Below are 23340 nucleotides of genomic sequence, written 5' to 3' on the forward strand. Positions count from 1 at the left end.
TGCTCTGGAGAAGGTTTTCATCAAGGATCTCTCTGTACTTTGTTCCGTTCATCTTTGCCTCGATCCTGACTAGTCTCAGAGTCCCTGCAGCTGAAAAACATCCCCACAGCATGCTGCTACCACCATGCTTCACCGTAGGGATGATGCCAGGTTTCCTCCAGACATGATGCTTGGCATTCAGGCCAAAGAGTTCCATCTTGCTTTCATCAGACCAGAGAGAATCTTGTTTTTCTAGTGTAGCTTCAGTCTGGCCACTACAATAAAGGCCTGATTGGTGGAGTGCTGTAGAGATGGTTGACCTTCTGGAAGGTTTTCCCCTTCTCCACAGAAGAACTCTGGAGTTCTGTCAGACCAAAATGCAGCGTAGTAATGGTTGAACATCTTTAATAAAGATGATAACATGAACAATATACATAAAGAAAACGTGGAAAACCAAAACAGTCCTAACTGGTGCAAGAGACAGGAAACAATCACCCACGAAATACTCAAAGGATATGGCTGCCTAAATATGGTTCCCAATCAGAGACAACGATAAACACCTGCCTCTAATTGAGAACCTCTCTAGGCAACCATAGACTTACCTAGAATACTACACTGAACACAACCCCATCAATCTACAAAACCTCTAGACAAGACAAACACATAATCACCCATGTCACACCCTGGCCATAATCACCCATGCCACAATAATAAAGAAAACACAAAATACTAAGGCCAGGGTGTGACACCACTGTGTTCTTGGGGACCTTCAATGCTGCAGAAATGTTTCGATATCTGTACCTTGACACAGTCCTGTCTCGGAGCTCTACGGACAATTCCTTCAACCTCATGGCTTGTTTTTTTCTCTGACATGCACTGTCAACTGTGGAACCTTAGGTGTGTGCCTTTCCAAATCATGTCCAATCAATTTAATTTACCAGAGGTGGACTCCCAAGTTGTAGAAACATCTCAAGGACGATCAATGAAATAGGATGCACCTGAGCTCAATTTCAAGTCTCCTAGCAAAGTGTCTGAATACTTATGAATACTTAAGGTATTTCTGATTTTAATACATTTGCAAACATTTATTCTAAAAACCTCTTTGCTTTGTCTTTATGGGGTATTGTGTGTAGATTGAGGAATTTTTATAAAACAAACAAAATGTGCAATAAATTGCGGATGCACCGTACATGCTGTTTAATATGACATGTAGCCTATTTGAAATGATGAGCGCTTGTTACATTCACCTTTTCATGTTTATTAGAATACTTTTCATTCATATCATATGTTTTTTTTTCCTGTGAGAGGAGTGGATTTTAGCAGAGCGGTTAGAAAGGATGAGAGATGAGCAGGATTTCCCACCACTCAACTATTCTTCCCATGAGAATATTGGAGCTAGACAACTAGACTGGGTGGAGCGTTGAGGGGTGGGTTCTTCAAGGTCATTTTCCATATGAGGATGTTTCCAAGACCCAGTTGAAGAAGTTTGACACAAGGGGATAATTGTTGTGTGGTACATTTAGCCAGAACAGGTTTACTGTAAGACCTTATTGGAAATATATATTTTTAATCAAACGTTTAATTCAATCTCTATTAGAACAGTAGGCCACCTGTTGGGTTGTTAATAGCTACCTCATCTACCCACCAAGCAAGGTAAGTGACTAGGAGCACAGCGATGTCATGCATAACATCACTCATGCCTAACAACAAGGTTGTGCTATGTGCATTATGGACAATACAGGCTGAAATACACATCTATCTTTCTAGGCCTACACTAGTCACTCATCTCACAGCTGCTGAAACTCCTACAGGACAGCTAGTTCACCCAAGTTCACGCAGTGGCTGAGCTCTTGTGTTTTCAAGACTTGATTGCGTGGATGGAGTTTCCTTCCTCCAATCTGAGGAACTTTCTCCTACAGCTCACTGGGTTGACTCGGTACTTTAAACTAATTGCAGGTGTACATTTATAGTAATAGGGCTGATTACAGCAGCAGCTCGGCTTCTCTATTTGGCAGCATCCCAGCTGAACGTGCATCATTAAACTTGACCCAACTAGCTACTAATGCTCTTATTGTATTCGTACTGCTGACATTTGAAATATAAAATGGGCCTAAACCGTCATAATACTAGCCTTTATCGGCCTATCCAGAGTAGGTAACATTAAAATGTTTATTGGTTATAAAGGCATTATTGACTATGGGTTAACATACTAACGCTCATGCTGTCTGTCTGACTCTGTCTGTCTGTGTCCCCTATACAGATGAATGAGTCACTCCCAAGGAACTCTAGAGAGGAACGTTGTTCTCCACCGCCGGCCCCCGTCTCCCTCACCCTGCTCAGCCTCCCCTCTACAGACATCATCAAATGAGCTCTATCTGAATGCCACTTTCTATGGGTTTGGATTCAGTACAGCAGCCAGCAGTGAAGAGAGCCAGTCTCTTACAAAGCCTCATTTTGCCACGGAACCTTACGAATTGCTTTCAAAAGTGCCTCGAAAGAACTAAAGAAAACCAGGATTTTTCCTTCATGTATAGTGCTGCTGTTTTGAGAGTATTCCTCTGATTGACCATAAAGGGAAGGACAGTTGCATCAGAGCAGACAGGACCGTAAACTACATTAAGGCTTTAGGGGAGCAGTCAACTTCTCTCTCCATACGAGCCAACGACCATGGTCCCCCAGAAGGCTGACTTGACTGTTCTGCCATGTCAGGATGTGGTGGAGATGCCAGTGAAGAAGCAGAGCAGTGAGAGGGACGAGGAGAGTCCTGATGGGTCTCTGGGTGAGGGTGCTGGGGGGGAACGGATTCCCCTGCGCAAGTGGGTCATGCATGGTGCTGTCATGTTCGGACGAGAGTTCTGCTACGCCATGGAGACAGCCCTGGTCACACCAGTCTTACTGCAAATAGGTCAGTACCAATGGAGACAGCCCTGGTCACACCAGTCTTACTGCAAATAGGTCGGTACCAATGGAGACAGCCCTGGTCACACCAGTATTACTGCAAATAGGTCGGTACCAATGGAGACAGCCCTGGTCACACCAGTCTTACTGCAAATAGGTCAGTACCAATGGAGACAGCCCTGGTCACACCAGTCTTATTGCAAATAGGTCAATACCAATGGAGACAGCCCTGGTCACACCAGTCTTACTGCAAATAGGTCAGTACCAATGCAGACAGCCCTGGTCACACCAGTCTTATTGCAAATAGGTCAATACCAATGGAGACAGCCCTGGTCACACCAGTCTTACTGCAAATAGGTCAGTACCAATGCAGACAGCCCTGGTCACACCAGTCTTACTGCAAATAGGTCAATACCAATGGAGACAGCCCTGGTCACACCAGTATTACTGCAAATAGGTCAATACCAATGGAGACAGCCCTGGTCACACCAGTATTACTGCAAATAGGTCAATACCAATGGAGACAGCCCTGGTCACACCAGTCTTACTGCAAATAGGTCAATACCAATGGAGACAGCCCTGGTCACACCAGTATTACTGCAAATAGGTCAGTAAATAGGTCAGTCTTACCAATGGAGACAGCCCTGGTCACACCAGTCTTACTGCAAATAGGTCAGTACCAATGGAGACAGCCCTGGTCACACCAGTATTACTGCAAATAGGTCGGTACCAATGGAGACAGCCCTGGTCACACCAGTATTACTGCAAATAGGTCGGTACCAATGGAGACAGCCCTGGTCACACCAGTCTTACTGCAAATAGGTCAGTACCAATGGAGACAGCCCTGGTCACACCAGTCTTATTGCAAATAGGTCAATACCAATGGAGACAGCCCTGGTCACACCAGTCTTACTGCAAATAGGTCAGTACCAATGCAGACAGCCCTGGTCACACCAGTCTTACTGCAAATAGGTCAATACCAATGGAGACAGCCCTGGTCACACCAGTATTACTGCAAATAGGTCAATACCAATGGAGACAGCCCTGGTCACACCAGTATTACTGCAAATAGGTCAATACCAATGGAGACAGCCCTGTTCACACCAGTCTTACTACAAATAGGTCAGTACCAATGGAGACAGCCCTGGTCACACCAGTATTACTGCAAATAGGTCAGTACCAATGGAGACAGCCCTGGTCACACCAGTATTACTGCAAATAGGTCAATACCAATGGAGACAGCCCCGGCCACACCAGTCTTACTGCAAATAGGTCAGTACCAATGCAGACAGCCCTGGTCACACCAATCTTACTGCAAATAGGTCAGTACCAATGGAGACAGCCCTGGTCACACCAGTATTACTGCAAATAGGTCAGTACCAATGGAGACAGCCCTGGTCACACCAGTATTACTGCAAATAGGTCAATACCAATGCAGACAGCCCCGGCCACACCAGTCTTACTGCAAATAGGTCAGTACCAATGCAGACAGCCCCGGCCACACCAGTCTTACTGCAAATAGGTCAGTACCAATGCAGACAGCCCCGGCCACACCAGTCTTACTGCAAATAGGTCAGTACCAATGGAGACAGCCCTGGTCACACCAGTCTTACTGCAAATAGGTCAATACCAATGGAGGGTGTTGGTTGACCAAAAACATGGTAGTGGAGTTACAACTAAGGCATTTCATATGTGTATTTGACCCTTTTGGATAATTGTTTGCCAAATGGCTACCAAAGATTGGTCCCACCCCAGTCTGTGTTAGGTTTACTCCATCATAAGGGCTGGGAGTTATGTGGGGTTATCTGTACACTGTGCACAGGCAGCATAACAGACCGGGGCCGTTACTAGTTTTGCCACCAATGCAGAATGGAACAATGTCTTCTACAGAGTTTGGTAGGTATGGTGAGAATGTGTGAGTCTGCACGTTTCAGTCAACCTGTTTTCCCGACGCAAACAATTTTGTCATAAATGGATTTGCTAAACTGTCCATCTCTATGATGTAACTCCTATGTACCGTTTAGGGTACATGGATAGTAGGTCTCTAGATCTATCTTTATCTACACACATCTTTATCTGCACAGCATGTAACAGCTGCACTTTTCTTTTAATGTAGTGATGAACATTGTAGGCAGACCTTGCCACACAGAAAAGGGTTAGCTACAGATGAACTAGTATTGGATAACACAGGCTTATCTAAATCCGCTCCTTCAGGACTCCTAACAGAAGCAAACATGTCAGTGCACATAATAATGTTTTGAAATAGTGGTGAAGTTAAAGCTTGTTTTTGTAACCCTTTAAACTTGTGCCCGTATATGCTGGTTGAAAATGGCAGATTTGGGCACTAATAAGCGCCTACGATTGGAACGCAGTGGCTGTATGCTGGTTGAAAATGGCAGATTTGGGCACTAATAAGTGCCTACGATTGGAACGCAGTGGCTGTATGCTGGTTGAAAATGGCAGATTTGGGCACTAATAAGCGCCTACGATTGGAACGCAGTGGCTGTATGCTGGTTGAAAATGGCAGATTTGGGCACTAATAAGCGCCTACGATTGGAACGCAGTGGCTGTATGCTGGTTGAAAATGGCAGATTTGGGCACTAATAAGCGCCTACGATTGGAACGCAGTGGCTGTATGCTGGTTGAAAATGGCAGATTTGGGCACTAATAAGCGCCTACGATTGGTACGCAGTGGCTGTATGCTGGTTGAAAATGGCAGATTTGGGCACTAATAAGCGCCTACGATTGGAACGCAGTGGCTGTATGCTGGTTGAAAATGGCAGATTTGGGCACTAATAAGCGCCTACGATTGGTACGCAGTGGCTGTATGCTGGTTGAAAATGGCAGATTTGGGCACTAATAAGCGCCTACGATTGGAACGCAGTGGCTGTACAGTAACATGTTATACATGTCAGAGCTCTGACTCTGCATTGGTTTTGACCCACCAGCTGTTCTGAACTTGAACACCCATCCCTGCTGCTAATTGATCAACTTTTGCAAATTCTTTGTTGTCTGAGTGAGGGATATGGTGTACATTAAGATGACTCGATGTATTTAGAAAGATGAGACGTTGAGGATTATACTAAATACCGCTTTGATGTCATACAAGCAAGACAAACATCCGTGAGTCCAAATGTACACTTCACATTTCCACATCATAAACCTACTGTCATATACAGTATCAACGTTTATGATCTATGTTTTGATGTACAGTTACAAGATGACATGTGATCATACCCTGGGTTGTTCTGAACAGGAGCAGTCTGTTTGTACAGTTACAAGATGACGTGGTCATACCCTGGGTTGTTCTGAACAGGAGCAGTCTGATGTACAGTTACAAGATGACGTGGTCATACCCTGGGTTGTTCTGAACATGAGCAGTCTGATGTACAGTTACAAGATGACATGTGATCATACCCTGGGTTGTTCTGAACTGGAGCAGTCTGATGTACAGTTACAAGATGACATGTGATCATACCCTGGGTTGTTCTGAACTGGAGCAGTCTGATGTACAGTTACAAGATGACATGTGATCATACCCTGGGTTGTTCTGAACTGGAGCAGTCTGATGTACAGTTACAAGATGACATGTGATCATACCCTGGGTTGTTCTGAACTGGAGCAGTCTGATGTACAGTTACAAGATGACACGTGATCAAACCCTGGGTTGTTCTGAACAGGAGCCGTCTGATGTACAGTTACAAGATGACGTGATCATACCCTGGGTTGTTCTGAACAGAAGCAGTCTGTTTGTTTATTGTGTGGAACAAGCACCTGAATGCACTATTGACTTCTTTCAACAAACCTAAATGACTATATGTTCCCCTGTATTGCCTTGTGAAAGCCTACGCTGTAAGATCCTGTTTGATAACTTAGTTAGTCATGTTAGCAATAGAACAAGCTTTAAAATCATGCCCACCTGACCCATACTGCGATTTATAATGGACTGTTTTTTTGGATTGTGTAAATAACAGTAATTGTGTGATGACTGTGGATGCCGGGTTGTGTTCCAAACTAAACAACTACAAGTGTCCTAATACATTTCAATGCACTTTTATGACTCAAAGAAGAGTCTTGAACTCTGCTAGCTGTGCCGTTGAGGAACTAGAGGTTCCTCAACGGCACAGCTAGCAGAGTTCAAGACTCTTCTTTGAGTCATAAAAGTGCATTGAAATGTATTAGGAACTGTGCCCACTTTGGAGAGGTGTGTGTCCACTTGGAGACAGCAGTTAGACCCTTGTCATTTGTGTGTCTTATGTTGCACCTACCCCACAATTTCCAGGAATATTATTATGTTACTGAATGTATCCAGAGTATATTCAGATTTTGTTATCAACAACTGTGACAAAGTAGAGTAAATATAAAATCAACAGTGTAATGGTTGAATTCAGTCTTGTGTCAGGTGAATTGTTGTGCACTCAACTTTTGGTCTACTAATTTTCCCATGATCTACAAAGTCTTCCATTTCAATTGCTACAATGGTTATGCATATGATTTTCATACTTTTTCTGTAAGAAACATTTCAATTTAGCCCTATCCATATAGGCCAATTCCCACGAGTGTAGAGGGTTAAGTCTTGGTGACATTTCCCACTATTCCCTTGAGTATAACCTAGTCCCAGTCATTCATTACGGCCCCTAATGTATAGCCTATGTTTAACTACTTTGTCCTTCTCAGAAATAACAAGGATATCTGACTTGATGCCAGCTTCTCATATCTTGTTGATATTCCGAGAGGGTAATAATACTCTGTCTAGAAGCCAGTGACCTTTCAATAACCAGTTTACTGCTCAGACTGAGCAACAGACTAGGTCACATTCAGTGCATTCCACTCCATAAACCAACAGGCTACGCATTTAACCCGGTCTGAACAGATTCTAACGTGCACTACCTGGCATTTGAAAGAGGATGGAAAGCTGCCATTTTATTGTTTCCAGTTTCACTGTCTGTTCTGTTGTTGCCATAGCTGCGTGAGGCCTATATCATTGTAGCATTCCTACAGAGATGAAGATTGTCAGTTTGTTTCCATAGTTCTTGCAGCAAGTTGTGTCTTGCGTGAGGGCTCTTATCTAGGATAATGAACAACCGGCTTGTAGAAACAAGTCCACTTGTTTTCCTTCTAGTGACGATCTCTAACACGTATTCTAGTGGGAGATGTACAGGGATTGTTGTTTAATGTGTAGGCCTGCTGAAGTAGAGCATCAGCAGCATAGCGTTCATTGTAAAGCTCAGTAAAACAGCCTCGTTCCACGCCGTGGTTCACAGTACATCAGAGTGGAGCGTGGTACATTGAGATGGTTCCAGCTACCCACAAACCTCCTTTCACCTCACCTGACACGGCCAGATTTGATCTATGCCTCACCAAACCTGCTAGTGACTATGTAATGACTGGAATGTGATTCAGCATTGTTGACTAAAAGCTTTGATGGCTGTGGTTCTGTAAAGAACACGCCCTTTAAGCTGCGGGGAAAGATTGTGTAAATAGTTTAACTTTTGACAAAGTAATATTTGATGAATGCTAATAGGATTTAATCCGTGATCAGTCTCTCTGTGGTCAAAGCCTGAAGCATATTGATTGAAGGTGTTTTTCCTGTGTGTTTGGTTGTTTTCAGGACTTCCAGAGCAGTACTACAGCCTGACGTGGTTTCTGAGCCCCATCCTGGGCCTGATCCTCACCCCTCTCATTGGCTCTGCCAGCGACCGCTGCACCCTGAAATGGGGCCGCAGGAGACCCTTCATCCTGGCACTCTGTGTGGGGGTGTTACTGGGAGTTTCTCTCTTCCTCAATGGGTCCCTCCTAGGTGAGTGGGAGGTACTGTCTGAGTTCCAAATGGAACCCTATTCCTTATAAAGTTCACTACTTTAGACGAGAGCCATAGAGTCCTGTGGGCTGTGGTCAAAAGTAGTGCATTATGAAGGGAATAGGCACTATTTAATCATCATGTATTGGAAATGTGAAACTCCCTTAGATGCTCATGTTTTCTGTATTGTAAAATTATTCTTTAATGAAAACGCTATGCTAAATAAATAGAATGCCTTATTATTCGATGTGCTCTAGGATTAGCCCTCGGGGACGTTCCCAGCAGTCAGCCCATTGGGATAGTGCTGACGGTGCTGGGCGTGGTTCTACTGGACTTCAGTGCAGACGCCTCAGATGGGCCTATCAGAGCCTACCTGTTGGATGTAGCCGACACAGAGGAGCAGGACATGGCCCTCAACATACATGCTTTCTCTGCAGGTACACGATGCTGCCCTAGTTGTATTGGCTCCTTCTCAATAGTCTGTCCTTGATTCCTTGTGTCCTCTCCTCCCCAACTTCTCAAACAGTCAGGGGGAAGCAAGAAGAGGATTTAAGAACCCTACAAGCACATTTCTTCTCCTCATATCCTGTTGTCTTTCTGCACTTTCATCTGATGTTTTGAGGAGGAGGCAGGGAGAGGACAGGAGGAGAGGACACAAAGACACTGTAGAATCACTATGTAACTGGGGGGTGAATGCCAAAGACACTATATAATCACTATGTAACTGGGGGGTGAATGCCAAAGACACTGTAGAATCACTATGTAACTGGGGGGGTGAATGCCAAAGACACTATAGAATCACTATGTAACTGGGGGGGGGGGGGGGGTGAATACCAAAGACACTATATAATCACTATGTAACTGGGGGGTGAATGCCAAAGACACTATAGAATCACTATGTAACTGGGGGGGTGAATACCAAAGACACTATATAATCACTATGTAACTGGGGGTGAATGCCAAAGACACTGTAGAATCACTATGTAACTGGGGGTGAATGCCAAATACACTGTAGAATCACTATGTAACTGGGGGGGGTGAATGCCAAAGACACTATAGAATCACTATGTAACTGGGGGTGAATGCCAAAGACACTGTAGAATCACTATGTAACTGGGGGTGAATGCCAAAGACACTATATAATCACTATGTAACTGGGGGTGAATGCCAAAGACACTATAGAATCACTATGTAACTGGGGGGTGAATACCAAAGACACTATATAATCACTATGTAACTGGGGGTGAATGCCAAAGACACTGTAGAATCACTATGTAACTGGGGGTGAATGCCAAAGACACTATATAATCACTATGTAACTGGGGGTGAATACCAAGGACACTATATAATCACTATGTAACTGGGGGTGAATGCCAAAGACACTGTAGAATCACTATGTAACTGGGGGTGAATGCCAAAGACACTATAGAATCACTATGTAACTGGGGGTGAATGCCAAAGACACTGTAGAATCACTATGTAACTGGGGGTGAATGCCAAAGACACTGTAGAATCACTATGTAACTGGGGGTGAATGCCAAAGACACTGTAGAATCACTATGTAACTGGGGGTGAATGCCAAAGACTATAGAATCACTATGTAACTGGGGGGGTTAATGCCAAAGACACTGTAGAATCACTATGTAACTGGGGGGGTTAATGCCAAAGACACTATATAATCACTATGTAACTGGGGGTGAATGCCAAAGACACTGTAGAATCACTATGTAACTGGGGGTGAATGCCAAAGACACTGTAGAATCACTATGTAACTGGGGGTGAATGCCAAAGACACTGTAGAATCACTATGTAACTGGGGGGTTGAATGCCAAAGACACTATAGAATCACTATGTAACTGGGGGTGAATGCCAAAGACACTATATAATCACTATGTAACTGGGGGGGTGAATGCCAAAGACACTGTAGAATCACTATGTAACTGGGGGGTGAATGCCAAATACACTAGAATCACTATGTAACTGGGGGGTGAATGCCAAATACACTAGAATCACTATGTAACTGGGGGGGGGTGAATGCCAAATACACTAGAATCACTATGTAACTGGGGGGGTGAATGCCAAATACACTAGAATCACTATGTAACTGGGGGTGAATGCCAAAGACACTGTAGAATCACTATGTAACTGGGGGTGAATGCCAAAGACACTGTAGAATCACTATGTAACTGGGGGTGAATGCCAAAGACACTGTAGAATCACTATGTAACTGGGGGTGAATGCCAAATACACTGTAGAATCACTATGTAACTGGGGGTGAATGCCAAAGACACTGTAGAATCACTATGTAACTGGGGGTGAATGCCAAAGACACTGTAGAATCACTATGTAACTGGGGGTGAATGCCAAAGACACTATAGAATCACTATGTAACTGGGGGTGAATGCCAAAGACACTATAGAATCACTATGTAACTGGGGGTGAATGCCAAAGACACTGTAGAATCACTATGTAACTGGGGGGTGAATGCCAAAGACACTGTAGAATCACTATGTAACTGGGGGGTGAATGCCAAAGACACTATAGAATCACTATGTAACTGGGGGGGGGGGGTGAATGCCAAAGACACTATAGAATCACTATGTAACTGGGGGTGAATGCCAAAGACACTGTAGAATCACTATGTAACTGGGGGTGAATGCCAAAGACACTGTAGAATCACTATGTAACTGGGGGGGGTGAATGCCAAAGACACTGTAGAATCACTATGTAACTGGGGGGGGGGGGGGGTGAATGCCAAAGACACTGTAGAATCACTATGTAACTGGGGGGTGAATGCCAAAGACACTGTAGAATCACTATGTAACTGGGGGTGAATGCCAAAGACACTATAGAATCACTATGTAACTGGGGGTGAATGCCAAAGACACTGTAGAATCACTATGTAACTGGGGGGTGATTGCCAAATACACTAGAATCACTATGTAACTGGGGGGGGGGGGGTGAATGCCAAAGACACTGTAGAATCACTATGTAACTGGGGGTGATTGCCAAATACACTAGAATCACTATGTAACTGGGGGGTGAATGCCAAATACACTATAGAATCACTATGTAACTGGGGGTGAATGCCAAATACACTATAGAATCACTATGTAACTGGGGGTGAATGCCAAAGACACTATATAATCACTATGTAACTGGGGGGTTAATGCCAAAGACACTGTAGAATCACTATGTAACTTGGGGGGGTTAATGCCAAAGACACTGTAGAATCACTATGTAACTGGGGGGGTGAATGCCAAATACACTAGAATCACTATGTAACTGGGGGTGAATGCCAAATACACTAGAATCACTATGTAACTGGGGGGGTGAATGCCAAATACACTAGAATCACTATGTAACTGGGGGGGTGAATGCCAAATACACTAGAATCACTATGTAACTGGGGGTGAATGCCAAAGACACTAGAATCACTATGTAACTGGGGGTGAATGCCAAAGACACTATATAATCACTATGGGGGGGTGAATGCCAAATACACTAGAATCACTATGTAACTGGGGGGTTGAATGCCAAAGACACTATAGAATCACTATGTAACTGGGGGTGAATGCCAAAGACACTATATAATCACTATGTAACTGGGGGGGAATGCCAAAGACACTGTAGAATCACTATGTAACTGGGGGTGAATGCCAAAGACACTGTAGAATCACTATGTAACTGGGGGTTGAATGCCAAAGACACTATAGAATCACTATGTAACTGGGGGTGAATGCCAAAGACACTGTAGAATCACTATGTAACTGGGGGTGAATGCCAAAGACACTGTAGAATCACTATGTAACTGGGGGTGAATGCCAAAGACACTAGAATCACTATGTAACTGGGGGTGAATGCCAAAGACACTATAGAATCACTATGTAACTGGGGGTGAATGCCAAAGACACTAGAATCACTATGTAACTGGGGGGTGAATGCCAAATACACTAGAATCACTATGTAACTGGGGGTGAATGCCAAATACACTAGAATCACTATGTAACTGGGGGTGAATGCCAAATACACTAGAATCACTATGTAACTGGGGGTGAATGCCAAAGACACTAGAATCACTATGTAACTGGGGGTGAATGCCAATACACTAGAATCACTATGTAACTGGGGGTGAATGCCAAAGACACTGTAGAATCACTATGTAACTGGGGGTGAATGCCAAAGACACTGTAGAATCACTATGTAACTGGGGGTGAATGCCAAAGACACTGTAGAATCACTATGTAACTGGGGGTGAATGCCAAAGACACTGTAGAATCACTATGTAACTGGGGGTGAATGCCAAAGACACTGTAGAATCACTATGTAACTGGGGGTGAATGCCAAAGACACTGTAGAATCACTATGTAACTGGGGGTGAATGCCAAAGACACTATAGAATCACTATGTAACTGGGGGTGAATGCCAAAGACACTGTAGAATCACTATGTAACTGGGGGTGAATGCCAAAGACACTGTAGAATCACTATGTAACTGGGGGGGGTGAATGCCAAAGACACTATAGAATCACTATGTAACTGGGGGGGGGGGTGAATGCCAAAGACACTGTAGAATCTATGTAACTATGTAACTAGGGGGTGAATGCCAAAGACACTGTAGAATCACTATGTAACTGGGGGTGAATGCCAAAGACACTAGAATCACTATGTAACTGGGGGGTGAATGCCAAAGACACTGTAGAATCACTATGTAACTGGGGGTGAATGCCAAATGTAACACTAGAATCACTATGTAACTGGGGGGGTGAATGCCAAAGACACTATAGAATCACTATGTAACTGGGGGGTGAATGCCAAAGACACTATAGAATCACTATGTAACTGGGGGGTGAATGCCAAAGACACTATAGAATCACTATGTAACTGGGGGGTGAATGCCAAAGACACTGTAGAATCACTATGTAACTGGGGGGGGGTGAATGCCAAAGACACTGTAGAATCACTATGTAACTGGGGGTGAATGCCAAAGACACTGTAGAATCACTATGTAACTGGGGGGGGGTGTAACTGGGGGTGAATGCCAAAATGTAACAAATACACTAGAATCACTATGTAACTGGGGGGGTGAATGCCAAATACACTAGAATCACTATGTAACTGGGGGGGTGAATGCCAAATACACTAGAATCACTATGTAACTGGGGGTGAATGCCAAAGACACTAGAATCACTATGTAACTGGGGGGGGAATGCCAAAACACTAGAATCACTATGTACACAAAGACACTATAGAATCACTATGTAACTGGGGGGGGTGAATGAATGCCAAAGACACTATAGAATCACTATGTAACTGGGGGTGAATGCCAAAGACACTATATAATCACTATGTAACTGGGGGGTGAATGCCAAAGACACTGTAGAATCACTATGTAACTGGGGGGGTGAATGCCAAATACACTAGAATCACTATGTAACTGGGGGGGTGAATGCCAAATACACTAGAATCACTATGTAACTGGGGGTGAATGCCAAATACACTAGAATCACTATGTAACTGGGGGGGTGAATGCCAAATACACTAGAATCACTATGTAACTGGGGGTGAATGCCAAATACACTAGAATCACTATGTAACTGGGGGGTGAATGCCAAATACACTAGAATCACTATGTAACTGGGGGTGAATGCCAAAGACACTGTAGAATCACTATGTAACTAGAATCACTATGGGGTGAATGCCAAATACACTAGAATCACTATGTAACTGGGGGGGGGGGTGAATGCCAAAGACACTATAGAATCACTATGTAACTGGGGGTGAATGCCAAAGACACTATATAATCACTATGTAACTGGGGGTTAATGCCAAAGACACTGTAGAATCACTATGTAACTTGGGGGGTTAATGCCAAAGACACTGTAGAATCACTATGTAACTGGGGGGGGTGAATGCCAAAGACACTATAGAATCACTATGTAACTGGGGGTGAATGCCAAAGACACTATAGAATCACTATGTAACTGGGGGTGAATGCCAAAGACACTGTAGAATCACTATGTAACTGGGGGTGAATGCCAAAGACACTGTAGAATCACTATGTAACTGGGGGGTGAATGCCAAAGACACTGTAGAATCACTATGTAACTGGGGGTGAATGCCAAAGACACTATAGAATCACTATGTAACTGGGGGTGAATGCCAAAGACACTGTAGAATCACTATGTAACTGGGGTGAATGCCAAAGACACTATAGAATCACTATGTAACTGGGGGTGAATGCCAAAGACACTGTAGAATCACTATGTAACTGGGGGTGAATGCCAAAGACACTATAGAATCACTATGTAACTGGGGGTGAATGCCAAAGACACTGTAGAATCACTATGTAACTGGGGGTGAATGCCAAAGACACTATAGAATCACTATGTAACTGGGGGTGAATGCCAAAGACACTGTAGAATCACTATGTAACTGGGGGTGAATGCCAAAGACACTATAGAATCACTATGTAACTGGGGGTGAATGCCAAAGACACTATAGAATCACTATGTAACTGGGGGTGAATGCCAAAGACACTGTAGAATCACTATGTAACTGGGGGTGAATGCCAAAGACACTATAGAATCACTGTAACTGGGGGTGAATGCCAAAGACACTGTAGAATCACTATGTAACTGGGGGTGAATGCCAAAGACACTATAGAATCACTATGTAACTGGGGGTGAATGCCAAAGACACTAGCCAAAGACACTATAGAATCACTATGTAAGTGGGGGTGAATGCCAAAGACACTATAGAATCACTATGTAACTGGGGGTGAATGCCAAAGACACTGTAGAATCACTATGTAAGTGGGGGGTGAATGCCAAAGACATTGTAGAATCATTATGTAACTGGGGGGTGAATGCCAAAGACACTATAGAATCACTATGTAACTGGGGGGTGAATGCCAAAGACACTGTAGAATCACTATGTAACTGGGGGGTGAATGCCAAAGACACTATAGAATCACTATGTAACTGGGGGGTGAATGCCAAAGACACTATAGAATCACTATGTAACTGGGGGGTGAATGCCAAAGACACTGTAGAATCACTATGTAACTGGGAGGTGAATGCCAAAGACACTATATAATCACTATATAATCACTATGTAACTGGGGGGGGGGGGGGGGGGGCTACATGTTTGGAGTGTGAGGTCACACCCCCTCTCAACAAATACAATCTTTACTTTTATTGGTCACGGTTGTTCACGTGATGATTCCCCCGGACTTCATTCCCCGGGGAAATGAACAAAAACATAAGGAAAGTCGTTTATCATCGGTATTTGGAGCACTGAACAACTCATAAAGTGGCTTGCTCTGACATTGTTTTGACACTGTGTTTTGGCAGGGCTGGGAGGAGCGGTTGGCTACGTGCTGGGTGGCCTGGACTGGACCAGCACCATCCTGGGCACGGCCTTCAAGTCCCAGGAGCAGATCCTGTTTGTGTTTGCTGCCTTCATCTTCACCATATCTGTGATTCTACACATGTTCAGTATCAAGGAGGAGAGTTTTGAGGCTCGTGGTGACACTCTGGGAGACTCCGACTCCGACAGCCTGTCCTCCTCAGAGAAACTGAAGGGGGACTTGGCGGGGCCTCGTAGTGTACCTCAGCTGGACGTTATAGGAGAGGAGGACGCCCAGTCAGAGAGGGAGCTCTTCATCAACGTGGACAGGGTGAGGAGTAAGAGCGACTCTGTGCTGGCCATGCCTGACGCCACCATCGAGCTGGACTCAGACCTGGACCAGGACGGTCATTTCCTGGCCGACATTGAGCCCTCCATCTTTCAGGACTACCCCCAAGATTTGTACCCTGGCACCCCTCAGAGACACCACAGTGGATGGGGCATCCAGGACCTGGAAGGCCCCCAGGCCGAGGCTCAGGCAGACAGCCAGCTGCCCCTCTTCCACCAGGACCCCTCCCCCTACTACAGCAGGGAGCACATGTTGTTCAGCAACCAGACCAACCAGGGAGCCAAGTCCCTCAACGGGGCCTCAGCGGTCCCCTCCAACCACACAGCCCGCGGGGCCAACAGCCAGGGCCGTATGCCAGGCCTGAGGCCGTCCAACACCAGCACCACTACCGGGGCACGTCGCTTCCCCTTCTACCGCCAGCCGTCATTTACATTCTCTTACTATGGCCGCGTGGGTTCAGCACGATACCGCCACCGCAGAAACACCATGGGCAATCCGGCCGGCGCCAACCTCCGCATCAAGACCTCTCAGAGCATGAACGACATCTACGAGCACATGCAGCGGCGGCAGCAGAGGAGGGAGCTCCAGCAGAGCAGCACCACACTGTCCAGCGGGGACTCAGAGAGGGACGACGGAGACCAGGGGGGCACCACGGTCAAGCTGCTGTGGCTGTCCATGCTGAAGATGCCCCCAGCTGCTGAGGCTCTGCGTCTGTCATCTCCTCACCTGGTTCTCCATCATCGCTGAGGCAGTCTTCTACACAGACTTCATGGGACAGGTCATCTATGAAGGAGACCCCACAGTGAGAACCTGTCCACTCCTCCATTGTAATTCATTGTATATTGTAGTTCATTATAGTTTGTAGTTTATTTCAGTAAGAGAATGAGGACTCTTGTTTTATTTGTCTCTTTCCTCAATCTATTGTTCCTGTTTTCCTTCCTTCTCTTTCTACTCTTCTTTCCTATTCTCTGTTACTCTTCTACAGGACAGGGAACCCTCAGAATCACTAGGTCTCTGTTTCTCCTCTACAGGACAGGGAACCCTCAGAATCACTAGGTCTCTGTTTCTCCTCTACAGGACAGGGAACCCTCAATCACTAGGTCTCTGTTACTCCTCTACAGGACAGGGAACCCTCAGAATCACTAGGTCTCTGTTACTCCTCTACAGGACAGGGAACCCTCAGAATCACTAGGTCTCTGTTACTCCTCTACAGGACAGGGAACCCTCAGAATCACTAGGTCTCTGTTACTCCTCTACAGGACAGGGAACCCTCAGAATCACTAGGTCTCTGTTTCTCCTCTCTTCTACAGGACAGAATACCCTCAGAATCACTAGGTCTCTGTTTCTCCTCTACAGGACAGGGAACCGTCAGAATCACTAGGTCTCTGTTACTCCTCTACAGGACAGGGAACCCTCAGAATCACTAGGTCTCTGTTACTCCTCTACAGGACAGGGAACCCTCAGAATCACTAGGTCTCTGTTACTCCTCTACAGGACAGGGAACCCTCAGAATCACTAGGTCTCTGTTTCTCCTCTACAGGACAGGGAACCCTCAGAATCACTAGGTCTCTGTTTCTCCTCTACAGGACAGGGAACCCTCAATCACTAGGTCTACTGACAAGGGCTCAAGTTATTTTAAATGCCGATGTAATGTTTTTAATGGGACAAAATGTTCATTCTGATAATATGCACAATTTTGTTTGTTCTATATGTTCTATTGTCTCTGTCTAGGCTCCTGCTAACTCCACTGAACTACTGAACTACCATAAAGGGGTTCAGATGGGCTGCTGGGGACTGGTTGTCTATGCTGCTACCGCTGCAGTCTGCTCAGGTAGGTCCTACTCCTTAGAGAAGTACACAGTGTGGAAAGCAACGTGAACAGTGTGGACGGCAACGTGAACAGTGTGGACGGCAACGTGGACAGTGTGGAAAGCAACGTGGACAGTGTGGAAAGCAACGTGGACAGTGTGGACGGCAACGTGAACAGTGTGGAAAGCAACGTGGACAGTGTGGACGGCAACGTGGACAGTGTGGACGGCAACGTGGACAGTGTGGACGGCAACGTGGACAGTGTGGACGGCAACGTGGACAGTGTGGACGGCAACGTGGACAGTGTGGACGGCAACGTGGACAGTGTGGAAGGCAACGTGGACAGTGTGGACGGCAACGTGAACAGTGTGGACGGCAACGTGAACAGTGTGGAATGCAACGTGGACAGTGTGGACGGCAACGTGAACAGTGTGGAAGGCAACGTGGACAGTGTGGAAGGCAACGTGGACAGTGTGGACGGCAACGTGGACAGTGTGGACGGCAACGTGGACAGTGTGGACGGCAACGTGGACAGTGTGGACGGCAACGTGGACAGTGTGGACGGCAACGTGGACAGTGTGGACGGCAACGTGGACAGTGTGGAAGGCAACGTGGACAGTGTGGACGGCAACGTGGACAGTGTGGACGGCAACGTGGACAGTGTGGACGGCAACGTGGACAGTGTGGACGGCAACGTGGACAGTGTGGACGGCAACGTGGACAGTGTGGACGGCAACGTGGACAGTGTGGACGGCAACGTGGACAGTGTGGACGGCAACGTGGACAGTGTGGACGGCAACGTGGACGGCAGTGTGGACGGCAACGTGGACGGCAGTGTGGACGGCAACGTGGACGGCAGCGTGGACGGCAACGTGGACGGCAGCGTGGACGGCAACGTGGACGGCAGCGTGGACGGCAGCGTGGACGGCAGCGTGGACGGCAGCGTGGACGGCAGCGTGGACGGCAGCGTGGACGGCAGCGTGGACGGCAGCGTGGACGGCAACGTGGACGGCAGCGTGGACGGCAACGTGGACGGCAGCGTGGACGGCAACGTGGACGGCAGCGTGGACGGCAACGTGGACGGCAGCGTGGACGGCAACGTGGACGGCAACGTGTACGGTATGGACAGTAACGTGGACAGTAACGTGGACAGCAACATGTACGGTATGGACAGCAAGGTGTACAGTATGGACAGCGATGTGGAAGCAAGGTGTACAGTATGGACAGCAAGGTGTACAGTATGGACAGCAAGGTGTACAGTGTGTACGGTATGTGCAGCAACGTGGACAGCAAGGTGTACAGTATGGACAGCAACATCTACGGTGTGTACTGTATGGACAGCAACGTGGACAGCAAGGTGTACAGTGTGGACAGCAACTTTTACGGTGTGTACGGTATGTGCAGCAACGTGGACAGCAAGGTGTACAGTGTGGACAGCAAGGTGTACAGTATGGACAGCAAGGTGTACAATATGGACATCAACGTCTACGGTGTGTACGGTATGGACAGCAACAGGGACAGCAAGGTGTACGGGATGTGCAGCAACGTGGACAGTATGGACCGCAATGTGGACAGCAACCTGTATGGTATGGACAGCAACGTGTATTGTATGTACGGTATGGACAGCAACGTGTACAGTATGGACAGCAAGGTGTACGGTATGGACAGCAACATGGACAGCAACCTGTACGGTATAGACAGCAATGTGTACAGTATGGACAGCAATGTGTACAGTATGGACGGCAATGTGTACAGTATGGACAGCAATGTGTACAGTATGGACAGCAACGTGTACAGTATGGACAGCAACGTACAGTATGGACAGTAACGTACAGTATGGACAGCAAGGTGTACGGTATGGACAGCAAGGTGTACGGTATGGACAGCAAGGTGTACGGTATGGACAGCAAGGTGTACAGTATGGACAGCAAGGTCTACGGTGTGTACTGTATGGACAGCAACCTGTACAGTATGGACAGCAAGGTGTACGGTATGGACAGCAAGGTGTACGGTATGGACAGCAAGGTGTACGGTATGGACAGCAATGTGGACAGCAACGTGTACTGTATGGACAGCAACATGTACAGTATGGATAGCAAGGTGTACGGTATGGACAGCAACATGGTCAGCAATGTGGACAGCAACGTGTACAGTATGGACAGCAATGTGGACAGCAACCTGTACGGTATGGACAGTGTGGACAGCAACGTGGACGGTAGTGTGGACAGCAACGTGGACGGTAGTGTGGACAGCAAAGTGGACGGTAGTGTGGACAGCAGCGTGGACGGTAGTGTAGACAGCAACGTGGACGGTATGGACAGCAAGGTGTATGGTATGGACAGCAACGTGGACAGCAATATGTACAGTATGGACAGCAACGTGCAACGTGGACAGCAACACGTACAGTATGGACAGTAACGTACAGTATGGACAGCAAGGTGTACGGTATGGACAGCAAGGTGGACAGCAACATGTACAGTATGGACAGCAACGTGGACAGCAACATGTACAGTATGGACAGTAACGTACAGTATGGACAGCAAGGTGTACGGTATGGACAGCAATGTGTACAGTATGGACAGCAATGTGGACAGCAACATGTACAGTATGGACAGTAATGTGGACAGCAACATGTACAGTATGGACAGCAAGGTGTACGTTATGGACAGCAATGTGTACAGTATGGACAGCAACGTGGACAGCAACATGTACAGTATGGACAGCAACGTCTACGGTGTGTACTGAATGGACAGCAACGTGTACGGTATGGACTGCAACGTGGACAGTATGGACGGCAACGTGGACAGTACGGACAGCAACGTGGACAGTACGGACGGCAACGTGGACAGTACGGACGGCAACGTGGACAGTACGGACGGCAACGTGGACAGTACGGACGGCAACGTGGACAGTACGGACGGCAACGTGGACCGTGTGTACTGAATGGACAGCAAGGTGTACAGTATGGACAGCAACGTGGACAGCAACACGTACAGTATGGACAGTAACGTACAGTATGGACAACAACATGTACGGTATGGACAGCAACGTGTATTGTTTGTACGGTATGGACAGCAACGTGTATTGTTTGTACGGTATGGACAGCAAGGTGTACGGTATGGACAGCAACATGGACAGCAACATGTACAGTATGGACAGCAACGTACAGTATGGACAGCAAGGTGGACAGCAACATGTACAGTATGGACAGTAACGTACAGTATGGACAGCAAGGTGTACGGTATGGACAGCAATTTGTACAGTATGGACAGCAACATGTACAGTATGGACAGTAACGTGGACAGCAACATGTACAGTATGGACAGTAACGTACAGTATGGACAGCAAGGTCTACGGTATGGACAGCAACGTGTACAGTATGGACAGCAATGTGGACAGTATGGACAGCAACGTATACGGTATGAACAGCAATGTGGACAGCAACGTGTACAGTATGGACAGCAACGTGTACAGTATGGACAGCAACGTGTACAGTATGGACAGCAACGTGTACAGTATGGACAGCAACGTGTACAGTATGGACAGCAACGTGTACAGTATGGACAGCAACGTGTACAGTATGGACAGCAACGTGTACAGTATGGACAGCAACGTGTACAGTATGGACAGCAATGTGGACAGCAACGTGGACTGCAAGGTGTACTGGATGTGCAGCAACGTGTACAGTATGGACAGCAACATGTACAGTATGGATAGCAAGGTGTACGGTATGGACAGCAACATGGACAGCAAGGTGTACTGGATGTGCAGCAACGTGGACAGCAACGTGTACAGTATGGACAGCAATGTGGACAGTAGTGTGGACAGCAACGTGGACGGTAGTGTGGACAGCAACGTGGACGGTAGTGTGGACAGCAACGTGGACGGTAGTGTGGACAGCAACGTGGACGGTAGTATGGACAGCAACGTGGATAGCAATGTGAACAGCCTGTACAGTATGGACAGCAACGTGTACGGTATGGACAGCAATATGGACAGCAACGTGTACAGTGTGGACAGCAACGTGTACATTATGGTCAGCAACGTGTACCGTACGGAGAACGAACGTGTACGGTATGGACAGCAAACGTGGACAGCAACGTGTACCGTACGGACAGCAAAATGAATAGCAACGTGTACTGTGTGGACAGCAACGTGTACGGTAAGAACAGCAATGTTGACAGCAACGTGTACGGTACGGACAGCAACGTGTACGGTACGGACAGCAACGTGTACGGTACGGACAGCAACGTGTAAGGTACGGACAGCAACGTGTACGGTACGGACAGCAACGTGTACGGTCTTGACTCACAACCTGTATAGTGAGTACTAAGTACTTGCTACTTAATGCAACTAATTTATGCCAACTCATTAATGTTGTGTATATTGTATTTGTTGACAGCTGTGCTCCAGAAGTACCTGGACAACTACGACCTGAGCATTAAGGTGATCTACATCCTGGGTACTCTGAGCTTCTCCCTGGGAACTGCAGTCATGGCGATCTTCCGTAACGTCTACGTTGCCATGGTGATGATCAGCACCATGGGCATCATCTCCATGAGTATCTCCTACTGCCCCTATGCTCTGCTGGGCCAGTATCACGAGAACAAGCAGGTGAGGATCACTGTGGAGCACCATAGATCACTATACACGGAGTGCACAAAACATTAGGAACACCCCCCCCCCTTTGGGTGGTGGACCATTCTTTAAACATTCCCTCAATGTGTGAAGCCAATGCCGAAAGCCCTGTAGTGTAGCTGAGCCGGTACATAAATTCTGTCTCACATCCTTTCTATTAAATGGTAACAGAAATACATGTCCGCATGTCTTGTAGGGTTAAATTAGACCATACACTGAGAATACCAAACATTAGGAACACCTCAACAGCCTCAATTCATTGGGACATTGGGACATGGACTCCACAAGGTGTTAAAAGCGTTCCACAGGGATGCTGACCCATGTTGACTCCAATGCTTCCCACAGTTGTCAAGTTGGGTGATACACACAGGAAACTGCTGAGCATGAAAAGCCCAGCAGCGTTGCAGTTCTTGACTCAAACCGGTGCGCCTGACACCTACTACCATACCCCGTTCAAAAGCACTTAAATCTTTTGTCTTGCCCATTGACCCTCTGAATGGCACACACACAATCCATGT

General features: G+C 46.5%; 1 pseudogene; it reads left to right on the top strand.

Moving 5' to 3' along the window:
- The window catches only part of LOC124005699, a 30002-nt pseudogene that overhangs the window by 2827 nt on the left and 3835 nt on the right, over window positions 1-23340 (top strand).

This window comes from Oncorhynchus gorbuscha, linkage group LG19, assembly GCF_021184085.1.
Source record: "Oncorhynchus gorbuscha isolate QuinsamMale2020 ecotype Even-year linkage group LG19, OgorEven_v1.0, whole genome shotgun sequence".
NCBI classification, from domain to species: Eukaryota; Metazoa; Chordata; class Actinopteri; order Salmoniformes; family Salmonidae; genus Oncorhynchus; species Oncorhynchus gorbuscha.